The sequence below is a fragment of the Tachysurus vachellii genome, chromosome 26 (assembly GCF_030014155.1).
Source record: "Tachysurus vachellii isolate PV-2020 chromosome 26, HZAU_Pvac_v1, whole genome shotgun sequence".
NCBI classification, from domain to species: Eukaryota; Metazoa; Chordata; class Actinopteri; order Siluriformes; family Bagridae; genus Tachysurus; species Tachysurus vachellii.
Window position 1 is genome coordinate 7054813 of NC_083485.1, and position 14448 is coordinate 7069260.

Here is a 14448-nt window from a genome sequence, read left to right on the forward strand (position 1 = left end):
GCGTAATGTTATTAAAAAGTTTTCCAGGCATTGAACTGTCAAGAACCTCCCTGGACATGGGGGGAAGAAAAAAATTGATGACAGAAGTTGAAACAAGTACCATACGCCGTTCACTAAACAAAGCAGGGCTTTATGGGCGGAGGCCAAGGAAGACCCCATTGCTGAAGAAAAGACATAAAAAGGAACGATTGATCTTCACAAAAGAGAACCTGGACAAACCGCAAGCCTTCTGGGACAATGTTTTATGGACAGATGAAACAAAAGTGGAGCTTTTTGTTAATGCACACAAACAGTATGTTTACAGATGGCGCAATGAAGCCTTTAAGGAAAAGAACACCATACCATCAGTCAAGCATGGTGGAGGATCCATAATGCTGTGGGGCTGCTTTGCTGCATCTGGTACTGGAGGCCTTGACCGTATCACAGGCATCATGAAATCAATGGGTCCTCCAGCAAGATAATGACCCAAAGCACACCTCCAAAAGCACACAGGAATGGTTGAAAAGGAAAAAATTGACTGTTTTAAAATGGCCAGCAATGAGTCCTGATCTCAATCCAATTGAAAATCTTTGGAGGGAGCTGAAATCTGCCATTGGAGAAAGGAACCCTGCAAGTGTTCAAGAGCTTGAGCATATTGCAAAGTAAGTGTGGGAGAAAATACCACCTGAGAAGTGCAAGAAGCTTATAGATGGATATAAGAAGCGTTTGGAGGCTGTCATCGCTGCCAAAGGGTGTGCAACCAAATATTAAGGAGGGGTGCCAATATTAGTGCACATGCTGGTTTTCTGTTTTTTCCTTTGGAATTACAATATCTATGTTGAAATAACAATTGTCTTTGTCAAATTACTTTGGACCTCCAATTAAAAGATCCTGCTATTATAAATTTGGTACATTTCCATTTATTTCTGAAGACATTCACTCAGTTATGCAAAACATGAAGGGGTGCCAATAATGGTGAGCAGGACTGTATGTCTACGGACTCTAATGAGTGTGTTGAAACGAACACCCAAGGTAAATCAAATGAGAATTAACGCATTCATTGCACAGCCACCTCCTAAATTAAACTACATACACTGCTTTGTAGGAACAGAAAACATACCATTAGGTAATATCGCCAGCCAGAGATGCACTCACTTATATTACCCATATTCGGATGACAGGACTTGCCCACAGGCAGAGTGTTCCCTTATTCATCCATCTGACACCGGAACACTACTCAGGGCTGACGATTGGTACTGGGTCTGTGGTAAAAATATGTATTTGGCCTTACCACGTAATTAGAAAGGCGTATGTACTTTAGCAAGGTTTAAGTACCCTGGTGTGGTCATACTTCACTCACACTCGCCGATAAAGCGGCCCAAAAGAGACATTTCCGATGATGATTTCCCCCCGCCAGAACATAGACTAAAAAGTAAACTAAGTACATTCTTTGATTCCATCTTCCCACAATATGGGATGACTCAGGTATGGAATGTTGTGGAAGTTCTGAGGTTTGAGAGATGTAAAGAATAAAGTATAGCACTGGTAGACACGGGCAAGAATAAAAAAGGTTACACAATTTATTGTGCTCAGCTGCGCAGCAGGTCCCAACACTCCACATGTAGCATGAGAAAGGAAGGGCCATGATTACTGATTACATCAAGATTTCATAGACAGAACTCAAGAGAAGAAGATATGTAAAAGCAAAACATCATCAATCATTGGCTCAAAATGTTAATTCTCGTTTGACTTACCTTGGGTGTTCGTTTCAACACACTCATTAGAGTCTGTAGACATATAGTGTCTTCACATCTTCACACCATAGGGAGGCTGGTGAATTTATCACCATACTTAAATGCAGGGCTCTCAAGTTTTGAAGACAGGCAAGCGTGACATGCTCAACTAAGCAGTGTGGACAGATACATATTGGGTGCTGCGGCATATTAAATATATGATAAATTGTCAAAAAGTTTTTCTGCGTGAGAAATACGATGTGTGGCGGGAGAGCGTGAGAAAAGACCAAAATGAGTGACTGTAACTCTCAATGCGTGACACTTGACAGCCCTGTAAATGGGTACCATTCTGTACTCCATACTGCTTAAACATGCAGTATGAATTTTTACAGTATTGGGCTATGGCCTTCAGTTCACTACCATTACCTTTCATGGGAATCATTGTGTGTTTGCTTGCAGACGTGAGGACCATCATGCACACATAACAGGACTCATTTGTGATCATTCCTTCCATAATGCAGTAATGTGTAATAATGCTATAAGGACATTAGTAGCTGCTTACAAGCTCTTCTATTGCCTCATCCAGTCTTCTGTTCTTCCAATTACTCCCTCAGTATGGCCGAAGGACCTTTCTTTCTCACCCACAAAACAGTTTGCTATACCCTGGCCACCCAAGTAAACAGAAATCAGACTAAAACAAAACCAAAGACAGCTGTAGTAGACAATGCTTTGATATGGGATTACCTGGTGTATTTACCTGTTGATAGAACCTGTTTGAGTGGTTGTGTGAGAAGATCATCAAAAAGAGAAAGAAGAAATAAAGTATTTAATGTATTTTTCTCTTTTTGACATCTCATAAAACTACACTGAACAAATTATAAACGCAACACATTCGTTTTTGCCCCCATTTTTCATGAGCTGAACTCAAAGATCTACTGTAAGACACAATGTACACAAAAGGTCTATGTGCCAAAATCTTATAAGATAGTGGTTATCAAACCTTTGATTAAAAGGCCAACTGTCCAACTATAGGCCAATATCAAACCTCCCCTTTATCTCCAAGATCCTAGATAAGGCTATAACTACATAGGAATAATACTCATGAAATCAGTCAGGATTTAGGCCTCATCATAGTACAGAGACAGCACTGGTTAAAGTTGTAAATTACCTGTTATTGGCCTCTGATCAGGGTTGTGTGTCTTTGTTGGTATTGCTTGATTTTATTGCAGCTTTTGATACCAGTGACCATGCTATTTTACTTGATAAGTTAGATGCTGTTGTTGTTGTTAAAGAGACAGCCCTCTTTTGGCTCGGGTCTTATTTGACGGATCGCTATCAGTGCGTAGATCTAAATGGTGACTACTCTAAACAAACTAAGGTAATGTTTGGTGTTCCGCAAGGTTCTGTTTTAGGTCCATTGCTTTTCTCCCTATATATGCTACCCCTAGGTGCAGTTATTCATAAATGTGGTATTGGCTTCCACTGTTATGCTGATGACACACAGCTATATGTTTCACCTAAATCAGATGAGAGTAACCAGCATAATAAGATTTAAGATTGTGTGAAGGACATCAGACAGTGGATGCCACTGTCAGGTAGACCAAAAATTACTTACTAACTTCCTGCTGCTTAACTCTGACAAGACAGAAGTGTTTGTACTCGGACCACAGGCAGCCAGAACGAAGCTTTCTGATTACAGAAAGATTCGTTCTGGCTGCATTCTGGGGATTTATCTGCATGCCTTCTTTGAACCAATGTTGCGTCAGTTAGCTGTATGGTCTGGCCTTTATCAGAAATCATTTGAAGACCTTGACAGGAAGGAATTAGTGTTGGGTCCATGATGAACTCTGACCCATTAGTTCCTCAGGAGCTCTTGGTTGCACTATTATAAACTGTTGTAGAAAGGACATTAGTTACATTTACATTATTTACTGTTCAGTGTCACCCAAATGAGGATGGTTTCCCTTCTAAGTCTGGTATTTTTCTTCTTCTTCTTCTTCTTCTTTTTATTATTATTATTATTATTATTATTATTATTATTATTATTATTATTATATATTATATATTATTATATATTTATTTATTTTTCTATTTATTTTGTATAATGTGAATTGTTAAACGCGCTATATAAATAAATTGAATTTGAATTTGAAATCCTTCTTGGTCTACCTGACAGTGGCTTAGTATCAACACAACCTCTTTATCAGAGTTTGTCAAAGTACTGATTGGCATTTTCATATGCTGAGATATTTTTATAACCTTTTCCTACATTAGAAAGTTCAAATACCTTATTATGCAGGTCCATTGGCAGTTCTTTAGGCTTCCCCATGGTGCAGTATCTAGCCAAGTCAATGCATCACCTAATGAGCTGAGAAATTCACTGACTTTTTATGCACAGACACTAATTACAATTACAATTACAATGAGTCAGAGGTGTGGAAACACCTTGTCAGGACTCAGCCCGGACTTTTGGCCATGTGCTCCTGTTTACGTTCTGTGTCACGTGTCCTGCCCTTGTTTTCTCCTCTCCTGCACACCTGTTCCCTATGTGTTAATTGTTAATAGTATTTAACCATGCCGTGTTGCCTATGGCAGGGGACGGAATCCTCATCAGTGTGCGTCATTGTTTCCTCATCCTTTGCAATGTCTGGTTTTCTTCTGTGTCCCTGTTTTCCCCTGAACTTTTTCTTTTTTTTCAGTGACATCGCGCCACATTTTTTCCGGTGGGGGACGCCGCTCCAGTTCCTGTTTTCCCTCGAAGGATGTTGCCTCACTTCTGTTCCACGGAGGATGTCACCAACCCAGTTTTGTCTTTTTTTTTGGTGTCCTGTGGCATCGCCCCGCACCTGTTCCGGTGGGGGACGTTGCTTCACCTCCTGGTTTTCCGTGCAGGATGTTGCTTCACTTCTGTTCCAAGGGGGGTGTTGCAGGCCCGTGGTGGAGGATCTTTCCCGCCCTCCCTCCCATTCTGGTTTTCGAGACATGGTCTGGCCATGGTGGTGCTCGGCCCTTCTGCTCAGCTGTGGACCTCGCTCAGCCCTTCTGCTCAGTTGTGGACTTCTCTCGGCCCTTCTGCTTAGCTCGGCCTTCTTTTACTGTGCCACCATGTTCCTTGCTCCCCCTATCCGTCAGTGTGCATCATTGTTTCCTCTGCCTTTGTCATGTCTGGTTTTCATCTGTGTCCCTATTTTGTGTATTTTAGGTTATAAAACGAGTTTATTTGAGCTATCCTGTCGCTGAGTCTGTCTTCCTCCTCCCGTGGTGACACATCTTTAATAGCCATTTAAATCTGTGTGTTTATAATATGAATAAATATTCAAGAATATGTAATTTTTTTTCTCAGGGGTTATTTAGGTGATTTCAGTTATTATTAGGTTTTAAAAAGGAGTCAAACATCTATGTGATAATTAATTACTTCACGTGAACTCTTCTTAATTTTTTATTCTTAAATAAGAAAATTGTTTGACAGTAGAGCAAACACTCTAAAAATGACGCCCAAGTTCACTTTCCAGATGTTAACGGAGGCATCAAATAGACCTCACTCTGAAGTATGTGTGCTATTAGGGCAGTTCACCATCAGAAGACCATGATCTAATTAAGAAAAGATGATCATTAGGTGAAGACCCCTCATGAAAGCAAATAAAGCTGTGGGAATCCAAGAGGGTCTCACAGCACAGCATGATTGAAGGTATTGTTATTTTTTTCACTCAGGGTCTACACCCACTCGTAAGTGCCTTGAATGAAAATCACAGTTCAACATCTGTGAAAAGATTGTTCGCACAACAATTTGTAACAGCTCCAATTTTTCTAAAATCATTTAGATGGTGAGCTTGATGAAAAAATAATCCTGAAACTGTGGAAAGGGCTGGGCCAAATCAGATGACAGAAAGAGAGAGTGATGATAGTGATTAAGAATAAAGGAAAAACAGTGAGGGTTTTGGGTTTTATTAAGCTGGAAACACGTTGCACCAAGATGATGACTTGGAATATCAACTGCTTAAATACCATTGCTGTGCCTTCCACCTTCTCAACCTGGTATGTACAGTTGATGTTTTAGAAGACAATTCCAAATTAGCCTACAAGTGGCTCTCACTCTCAGCATCTTCAAAGTGATTAAGTCTGGGTAACAAAAGTGCAAGATCCACCACCGCTGCTGATATAACTGAAGAAAACTCCAGATCTTGAGGCCAAATGAAACTAGATGGAATTCCCTTTTCCAAGCTGTGGAGAGGATTTTGAGACATTGTGAGGGAACACGGAGAACGAGCCATTGTTGTTGTTTGCAGTGCATTAAAAATTCCCATGTAAGTACTGCAATTTTCAGAGCAAGTTTTGGATGGATTCAGAGTGACTTTAATAAATTTCTACTGTGTATGAAACATTTTAAAGTATAACTGAAGTATACATTAACCTCTCTCACACGTAGACACTAAATAAATTTTATATTACTAATTAACATTACAAAACAAAATCTATCATTTTGTTTCACTTTACTCGCTACAGCCTTTGGTGGCTCTTCTTGCAGGAGTTGAAAAACATTTTTTACAGATGATCGTTGAACTAAGAACTAGAACTAATTGCTGCTGCAATTCTGCCCTCCAAATTCAAGACATGCTGTACAAGTGACGAATATGTCCTAAAACCTGGACGAATGTGTCGTAAACCCTTTATTCTTATTTATAATTTTGCCAATTGTTTTTAACGCTGGCATGGGCAAAAAAAAAAAAAACATTTTAGATAACAATTTTGCCATTAATACAGTGGCCACACAAATGACAGAAAATGAAGACTTTTTTTCAGTGATCAAAAAGTTCTTTTCCCAAGACAAGTAAAGTCAAGCTTTTGTCATTTCAACCATATATAGCTGACAAGGTACATGAAACAGCATTCCTCCAGGACCATGGTGCTACATAAAACAACAGAGCCACATAGAAAACACAGAGCTAAGGACAAAAGTTGTCCTAGCCACATAAAGTGCATTGTGTGCAACCAAGTTCAAACAGTGTTAGACAAGACAAACCAAAATACTACAGGACAAAAATACAAGATGGTGCCGACCAGTGTGCATTCTGTATGTTGTACAGAATATCGTGCAAAAAAGAGAGGGTTCTTTCAGACATATATACACTTGCAGACAAACATAACACAGATCATTTTTGCAGACATATATACACCTCTGTTATAGTAGCAGTTGGATGAGGCATTGAAATTTGGTGTGCAAAAGAACAATTGAATGAATGTGCAAGTGTGTGTGTGTGTGTGTGTGTGTGTGTTCTGTAACACTTTCTGGGTGTTCAGAGGCCTGATGGCTTGAGGGAAGAAACATGCGCACACTGATTGTGAGGACCTGAATGCTTCAGTACCTTTTCCCAGATGGCAGGAGGGTGAAGAGTGTGTGTGAGGGGTATATCGATTCTGTTGGCTTTGTGGATGCAGCGTGTGGGCTAAATGATAGCGGGAAGAGAGACTCCAATGATCTCAGCTGTCCTTACTATCCACTGCAGGGTCTTTTGATCTGAGATGGTACAATTCCCAAACGACACTGACACCGCAGAGACAGGTTGTTGGTGCTACACCAGGCTGTAAGCTGTGACATTACCTCTCTGTATGCTGACTATATATCTTATGATCTTATATACCAGATATATAACAGATGTCAGACTGTGCTAACTGTGCTACCAAGATCATTTTTGTGCTGCCCAAATAATCCAGACTAATTACATTTTTAAAGAATTGTGGGGAATTTGATACATTTATTGCAGCATGGTATATATGTAACAGAAAAATCTTCTTAATTTAAAAATATATATATATTCCAGTTCCTATGAAGTAATGTGCAGTGTGCCTATTGTGTAATTTTATATTTAAAATTTAATGTGTACAACTGTATGTATATTATATATAACATATATTTACAAGAATATAATGTCTACTGCCTATATCATGGAGGGGTACATTGTGTGTCATTCCTGGGTAAATAATTTATTTTCAAAACTAAACAATCTTTATAGATCTGAAAGGGTACCTGTTATGCATGTATTTGTTTTTCCAGTGTCACCAATGCCAGCCATCTTTACAGTCAGCCAGGGTATACTCATCAACTGTTAGTTTAGTTCTAGAAAGAATATAGAATAGAAGCAGAGCCTTTATTTGTCACATATACAGCACAGTGAAATTCGCAGGGTCAGCCATGATACTTCACCCCTGGAGCACTGAGGATTAAGGGCCTTGCTCAAGGGCCCAACAATGGTGCAATGCCCCTTAAGCTTAAGAAAGAAAATCTCTCTTGATGTTGAAGGAGTGTTCCTTATACATTTCACACAGCTCTTCAACTATGAAACACAATTTCTTCTCAATGATATATAGCCCTACAAAATATAATCTCTGCAAAACTGGAGAGCCCATGTCCCAAGACAACCAACATAATTATAATTTCCCTTTGAACCACTGAGTGCACATGGTCCTCTAGAATGATTTGGTAGTCCTTGGCAGTGACACAACCTATATCCTGGCAACAGTCTAGGAGGTAAGCTTCTTTGAAGCTTCTCCCCACTGTAACTCTCCTAGAAGTGTGAAAAGCAGTGACAATTGACTCATCAGAGAGTAATACATGTTTCACATTGTTCACAGCACAAGTTTTACGCTGGCACCATTGAAACTGACATCTGTCATGGTCACAGATATATCAGAGATACACTGGGAGAACTGCAATTAAATAATTTATATACTGTTATGTTATTGCTCTTCTTATTCAGCCTTCATGCTTTTTCACACTGGGTGTGCAAAAAGAGCAAAAGGAGCTTGTAAGCAGAAAAGAAGCAGCACATGCCCATTGCGCTTTTTTCTCAGTCGCAGTTTTTTTTTTGCACACACTTATCAATTAAGCTCACAAGCTAACCCTAGCAATAATGAGTAAAAAAACATTTCTGGAGAGATTATTTCAAAAAGTGGTAAGACCCATTTAAAAGAAAATACTAAAAGTCTGATTTAAATAACTAGTTATTCACCTGCAACAGGTGATTCACAGGTGCCAAGCTTGCTATATAATATGCAGTGACCAGCTATTCAATTAGGCCATGAAACCTACACAGAGAACAAGCAGCCTGCATTAAGCCTTTTGATTGTTTTGAAAGAAAAAACAACAGAAAAGACAGAAAAAAGGCATCAGACACAAAACAGATCATTTGTAAATTTTAAATGTAGTAATAAAATTAGATATTTTCCACATTTTATTTTATGCATATGATCCTTCCACATTTATTGCTATAAACTGAAGTTGCTGAGAGAATATGTAGAAGAAGGTTAAGAAGACCAGAATGTTGGCTTTTTTGAGCCAACATAATAAAAACAACAACAATAATAATAGGAAGAAGTAAATATACTAGAAAGAGATAAAAACAAGAGCACCTACTAGTCAGAGTTAACAATCAGGGGTGCAAACTGATCAAGGGTAAAAAAAAAAAAAGGTGACAACCAAATGGGAATGCGTGGAATGCACATGAACATAGATCTCAATCAGGTAATTCAACTGAAATGGGGAAGAACTTCATACTTCATTAACCCTATTTGCAATTAACAATGTTCAACAAACGTATTTGAACAATGCAATGTGTGTGTTTCTGGTGTATTAAGCATATATTTCACAATACCTATGAAATTTACCTGGTCTGAACCCACCAATGGTCAGTGTGGAGGTCCATAAAAAGCTGCTTGAGGTGATGCTTGAGGTGCTTTTCTTTTATTCTGGTCTCCAGCCCAGACTTGCTACCTCACATTACATAGCAGGAATCCATCATTATACTAACCATGATGGTGAATGGGATTTTGTTTTTAATAAGGTCATTAAGGCAGTTTCCAAATGTTCATCAGTCCCCTTGAGGACTTCAAATGAGCCAAGGTGTAACACCAAGGTGTAACACATGCTTCAGCTGCTCACTTCTTATTGAAGTTTAATGTGCTTTCATCCAAGTTGTTAAAGAATGTGCTTGTACTCATGCTCTCACTTTCTGAGAAAGTGTGCCCCAGGCCCTGGACCATCTTGTATGTAGCAGCATACTGGGATAATATCATGCCTCCCATTTCTGGTTTATCCAGACAGTTTTTCAGTTTCAAAATGTACCAAGTACATGGCAGCCCTTAGTAGTATCATGTATCTCTTTGTAGCAGAAGCTGAACCTGGAATGGCCTGGTTACTATACAGTTGGAACACATATTCCATTCACTTTGAACTAAACATATTCTAGCTTTAGCTAAGACAAGCTAAATCTGACTCTAGTTCAGTTAAATTTTCTCATTCTGAAAACAAATCGAAGTGGGTGACTGGTCAGATCTGGCTAGCAGGACTAGTCAAACACAGATTTTTTTTATACATTAATATTACTAAATATTACACAAACTCAGTCTGGGCAGAAAGACCACCACAGATCTTTATTTAGACAGTTAACTAGCTGCACAGTGTTTTACTGAGTGAAACCCTTATGAATTTCCACTCACTCTGCTCAAGCTGAGTGACATGGATATAACTGACTGCCATAATAATTAACAAGATACAAATGTGTTCAATCCTGCTTTACAGTGAACGTATTTAGCTAAAAATGAATAAATACATTTAAAAAATGGCAAACTAGCCTAACCACCTGCTTACTGTTGTCTCTGGAAGTGCCTGGCACTGAAGCATCTCAAAGTTAAGCATCAGGTATTGGATGAGCAAAAGAACAGGATGAGCAAAAGAACAGGAACCAAAGCCAATTGTAGACACAGTAGAGTTGGCCAATTCGGAAATCCAGGAAAAACAAAACACTGCGATGTGATGATGTGCCACATTCTTGCAGTCTGATGACTTGGATGATACTCAGCCTAGTGCTCCCAACATCTCAGAAATTTCTGTTTAGAACAGCATGTAAAGAATAGTGGAGATTATATATTTTAACACAAATATGACTGATATCCTAGAACATTTTATGGGTTAACCTCACACATAATCAGAACATTACAACCTTCCTCCTTCTCCTTGGCCTTGTGTTATCTTAAATATTTTGTAAATAGTAGTTATCATTGTCTGCAATAAATTGGTTGGTTACATGGCATCACTTTGTCTCCTGTTGAGATTGCTGTTAGTGGGTACCCAAACATTCTAAGATGCACCAATTGCAAACATCTTATATAAATGTTAAACCATCATGGTGTGCATTCAATTGGGCTGTTATTATGCTCTGTGTGATATGATTAAATGAAACAATCATTAGATTGTAAATGCTTGTGGATATTAGATTAGACAGATAGATGTAAGGATGGGTAGATAGATAGCTATGAAAGCAGAGGGGAATGATGTCAAATATAACAATTTGTTTATATTCGCTATTTATTTCTTTATTTAATTTAATTTATTTAATAATTTAAAATGTAGGTCAAGCAATTCAGTTAATGCTCCCATTAAACAACGGAATAGGTTAAAAGTATGACGTATGCCATAGTTAATTAGCATGGTTGGTGGTCCCAGATAGACTGACTTGAATATTTCAGAAATTGATCTTCTTTGGATTTAACACACTCTCTCACAGTCTCTAGACTTTACAATGAATGGTGAGAAAAACTAAAACCAAAGATTTAGCAACAGTTCTGTAAGTGGAAATGCCTCGTTGTATATTTTTATTTTATACCTCAAGCAACATAGAATGCACAAAACATCAAACAACTAGGTGGTCTACAAAAACAGAAGATTATGTTCTAATGCTCTGAATCTGAATGAATCTGATGCTCCCAAACTGGAAGGAATGCTCCCTTTTTTGGTAAAACAAAAAACTGTACACATTACAGTTTTTGCCATACATTTTTATAAACCTGAAATAAACCTGAAAATGTATAGTATTTCAAATTTTAAATGAATATTTTAAAATTAATTTAAATCTTTAATTGTATGTATTTATTTTTATTCTTATTTTTTTCTTATTATTATTATATAGATATTTTTTTTCTCTCTCTCTTCTGTTTCCACTTCTTCTTACTTCTGTAAAGGTGCTTTGAGACAATGGGAATTGTTGAAAGCACTATACAAATAAACTGAATTTGAATTCACTTAAATACAGATAGAAAATAAAAACTCTAAGGGGTATCAAAGATAGGTGACAGCAACAGAATGAATATAATGGAAATAATGTGCAGATATGCACAGTTCGGTTTGGGTTCTTGGCTTTTAGGAGTAAAACCTGAAGTGGTCTTTTGCTGTTTAGCTCACCTCAAGATTTGTTGTGTTCTAAGTGCCTTCTAAGATGCTTTACTTCTTATGTTTTTTTGCTCACTGCGGTTGTAAAAAGTGATTATTTGAGTTACAATATCAGCTCAAATTAATATGGCCATTTGTTCCTGACCTCCTTTTTAAAAGCATTTCCATTAAGGGTATTATCAAAACATTTTTACCCACAGAACTGTCACTCATGCAATGTTAGATCAGGAGATCAGTAATTCATGAAATACTCAAACCGGCCCCTCTGATACCAACATTTATGTCTCAAAGTTACATAGATCAAATTTTTAACCCATTCTAATTTTTGATGTGAACATTACCGAAGTTCTTCACCTGCATCTGCAAGATGTTTGCATTCACACTTACTGTATGCCACACGACTGGTTGATTTGATAATATTGTGGATTTGCAGGTGTTCCTAATAAAGTGGAGTGTATGGTATATATAGTTTACTTTCATGACAAATTTGCAATTTCCAAAATTTAGAACCTTTTCAGTCCGTCTTATATGTTAGACTTAATAAATAGAAAGACATTTAACAATATTTCAGAAAAAAGGGACAACAAAAATCTCTATATTGGTGATTACTAATTTTCACCTGACTACACTAATCAAGCCCTTACTTAAACAAATAGACTACATTCTGCACAAAAACATTGGAACTGTTTTTAGCATATGCAATGCAGACTTCTGATCTAAAATCGTGATTTAAAAACACATAAGGTTTGCCATGCAATGTAAACAAATAACACCCAGTGAGAATGCGTCGCTTCTGTAGTGCGCAATCTTTCGGGTCAAATCTAGTATCAAATACGTTAACGCATAATAACGCATTTTTATCATATCACCTTTTCATAGAAAAAAACCCTCTGTTGTTTAAACTGTAATACCACATTCCACATCCCTCATTCCATGAGCAGCAGGGATTGAAGGGGCAGAGCTGTGGCTCGGGTTAGTGCTGTAAACGTCATGCTCCGAGCGGAAACTCCTCCCGAATCCAAACTCCGGCAACGGGACGAAAAAAAGCGGAATATCGAGGAATCAGGAAACACGGAGAAACAATGCAATAAATGTAAGTGAATAAATGTTTTGTAGTAAACATATTGCATGAAACGATATTTAGGTTCTAAACGGCATAATCACTCTTAATCTTTTCTAACGATTGTTTTTTTTTTTTTTTTTTAATGAGAAAGGCCAAACGTTAGCTGGAGTGCTAGTTGTTTAGCCTATATTTTAATGTACTACTGTATTATTGAACTGGGTAGTATCTATGTTTTTATTAACCTAACAATCACTCTCTAATTTAATGTACATGAACTGCTAGAAAAAAACCTTTAAATGGCATTTTAATACCGCCATTAGCTCTCACATTAATGTTAACTAAAACGCTGGCAGATGGTTCATTTTCCCGAGAATCATAACCGTGGTGACAGTCACTGGAATAGTTCATAGTCAGAGCACTCGTGATAATTTTGGTCTTGTTTGTGCAAATATTCAGTCACAGAAAAACAGACATAGTGGCAAGTGTGTTTATTAAAGATTTTTCATGAGCCCATAGTCATAAGCAATATAATGAACAGTTTCCGGTCGGTAGTGAAACTGTGCCTGGGTCGTTGTCCTTACTGTTGTACAGATGACAAGCTTATTTTGTTTTTGTTTTTTTATTTTCAACTTTTTTTTTTTTTGCAAGTACTATCTATTTTCTTAAGGAAATGACAATCTAGTTTTGGTGTCATTCAAATGCAGTCTTTAAGGAGATTTGACATCTATATTCGACGACAAAGACCCTTGTGTTGGTCACTGCTAATGTTCACCTGCTTCACCACACTTACTCATGTGACCTTACAGAACAAAGTAGAAACAGAGTACAATTACAACAGATGCATCGAATTTGGTCTTTTATTTAAAATGCGGTCATCAATCCGAAAAAAAATCGTATTTAAGAACATTTGATTTGTCGAGCGGGGTAAACAAATACGTCCGGTGAGAATCCAAAGAGGGGACGCGTCTATGGTGCGCCATCTTTCGGCGTTCTGTAGATCCTCGTCATAAAGTGAAACGTTATGAGGATTTAGTGCAATGTAAATGAGAGCATATTTGGGATGTATATGCATTACTTTTTGCCGATTTTTATTTTTGTGCTAATACTTTTGGAGTGCAACGTAAATAGATATAATGCAAATTCATAATACACATAACTAACTGGTTTTAAATGGCAAATATGCCATGCATTACACAGCACATAACAGCATGTTATAGGTTTACATATGAACAACTTTTAACTGCAATCATCAAAGATTAAGGTCATCTAATAATCCACAACCTTCCATATCAAAACAAACACCAAAGTTCACTTATTCACATGAAAAATAGTTTTAAGGTCTTCAAAACCTTCCCCTGTTTATGTCCTTTTTCATGGTGACAATCCTCCCTTGTTATTTTGGATACATTTCTCTGTAAATTGGCAGACAAAATGTTTGTGTAGACTTCTGA

At 37.6% G+C, this 14448-nt stretch overlaps 1 protein-coding gene across 5 annotated transcripts in view; it reads left to right on the forward strand.

Moving 5' to 3' along the window:
- The first annotated feature begins 12915 nt into the window (after nt 1-12915).
- Nucleotides 12916-14448, forward strand: part of fer (fer (fps/fes related) tyrosine kinase) — a 43138-nt gene continuing 41605 nt past the window's right edge. For all 5 annotated transcript variants that reach the window (XR_009647821.1, XR_009647822.1, XM_060862491.1 and 2 more), the window contains exon 1: nt 12916-13027. The gene's annotated coding sequence lies outside the window, so the exon portion shown is untranslated. The remainder of the gene's footprint in view (nt 13028-14448) is intronic.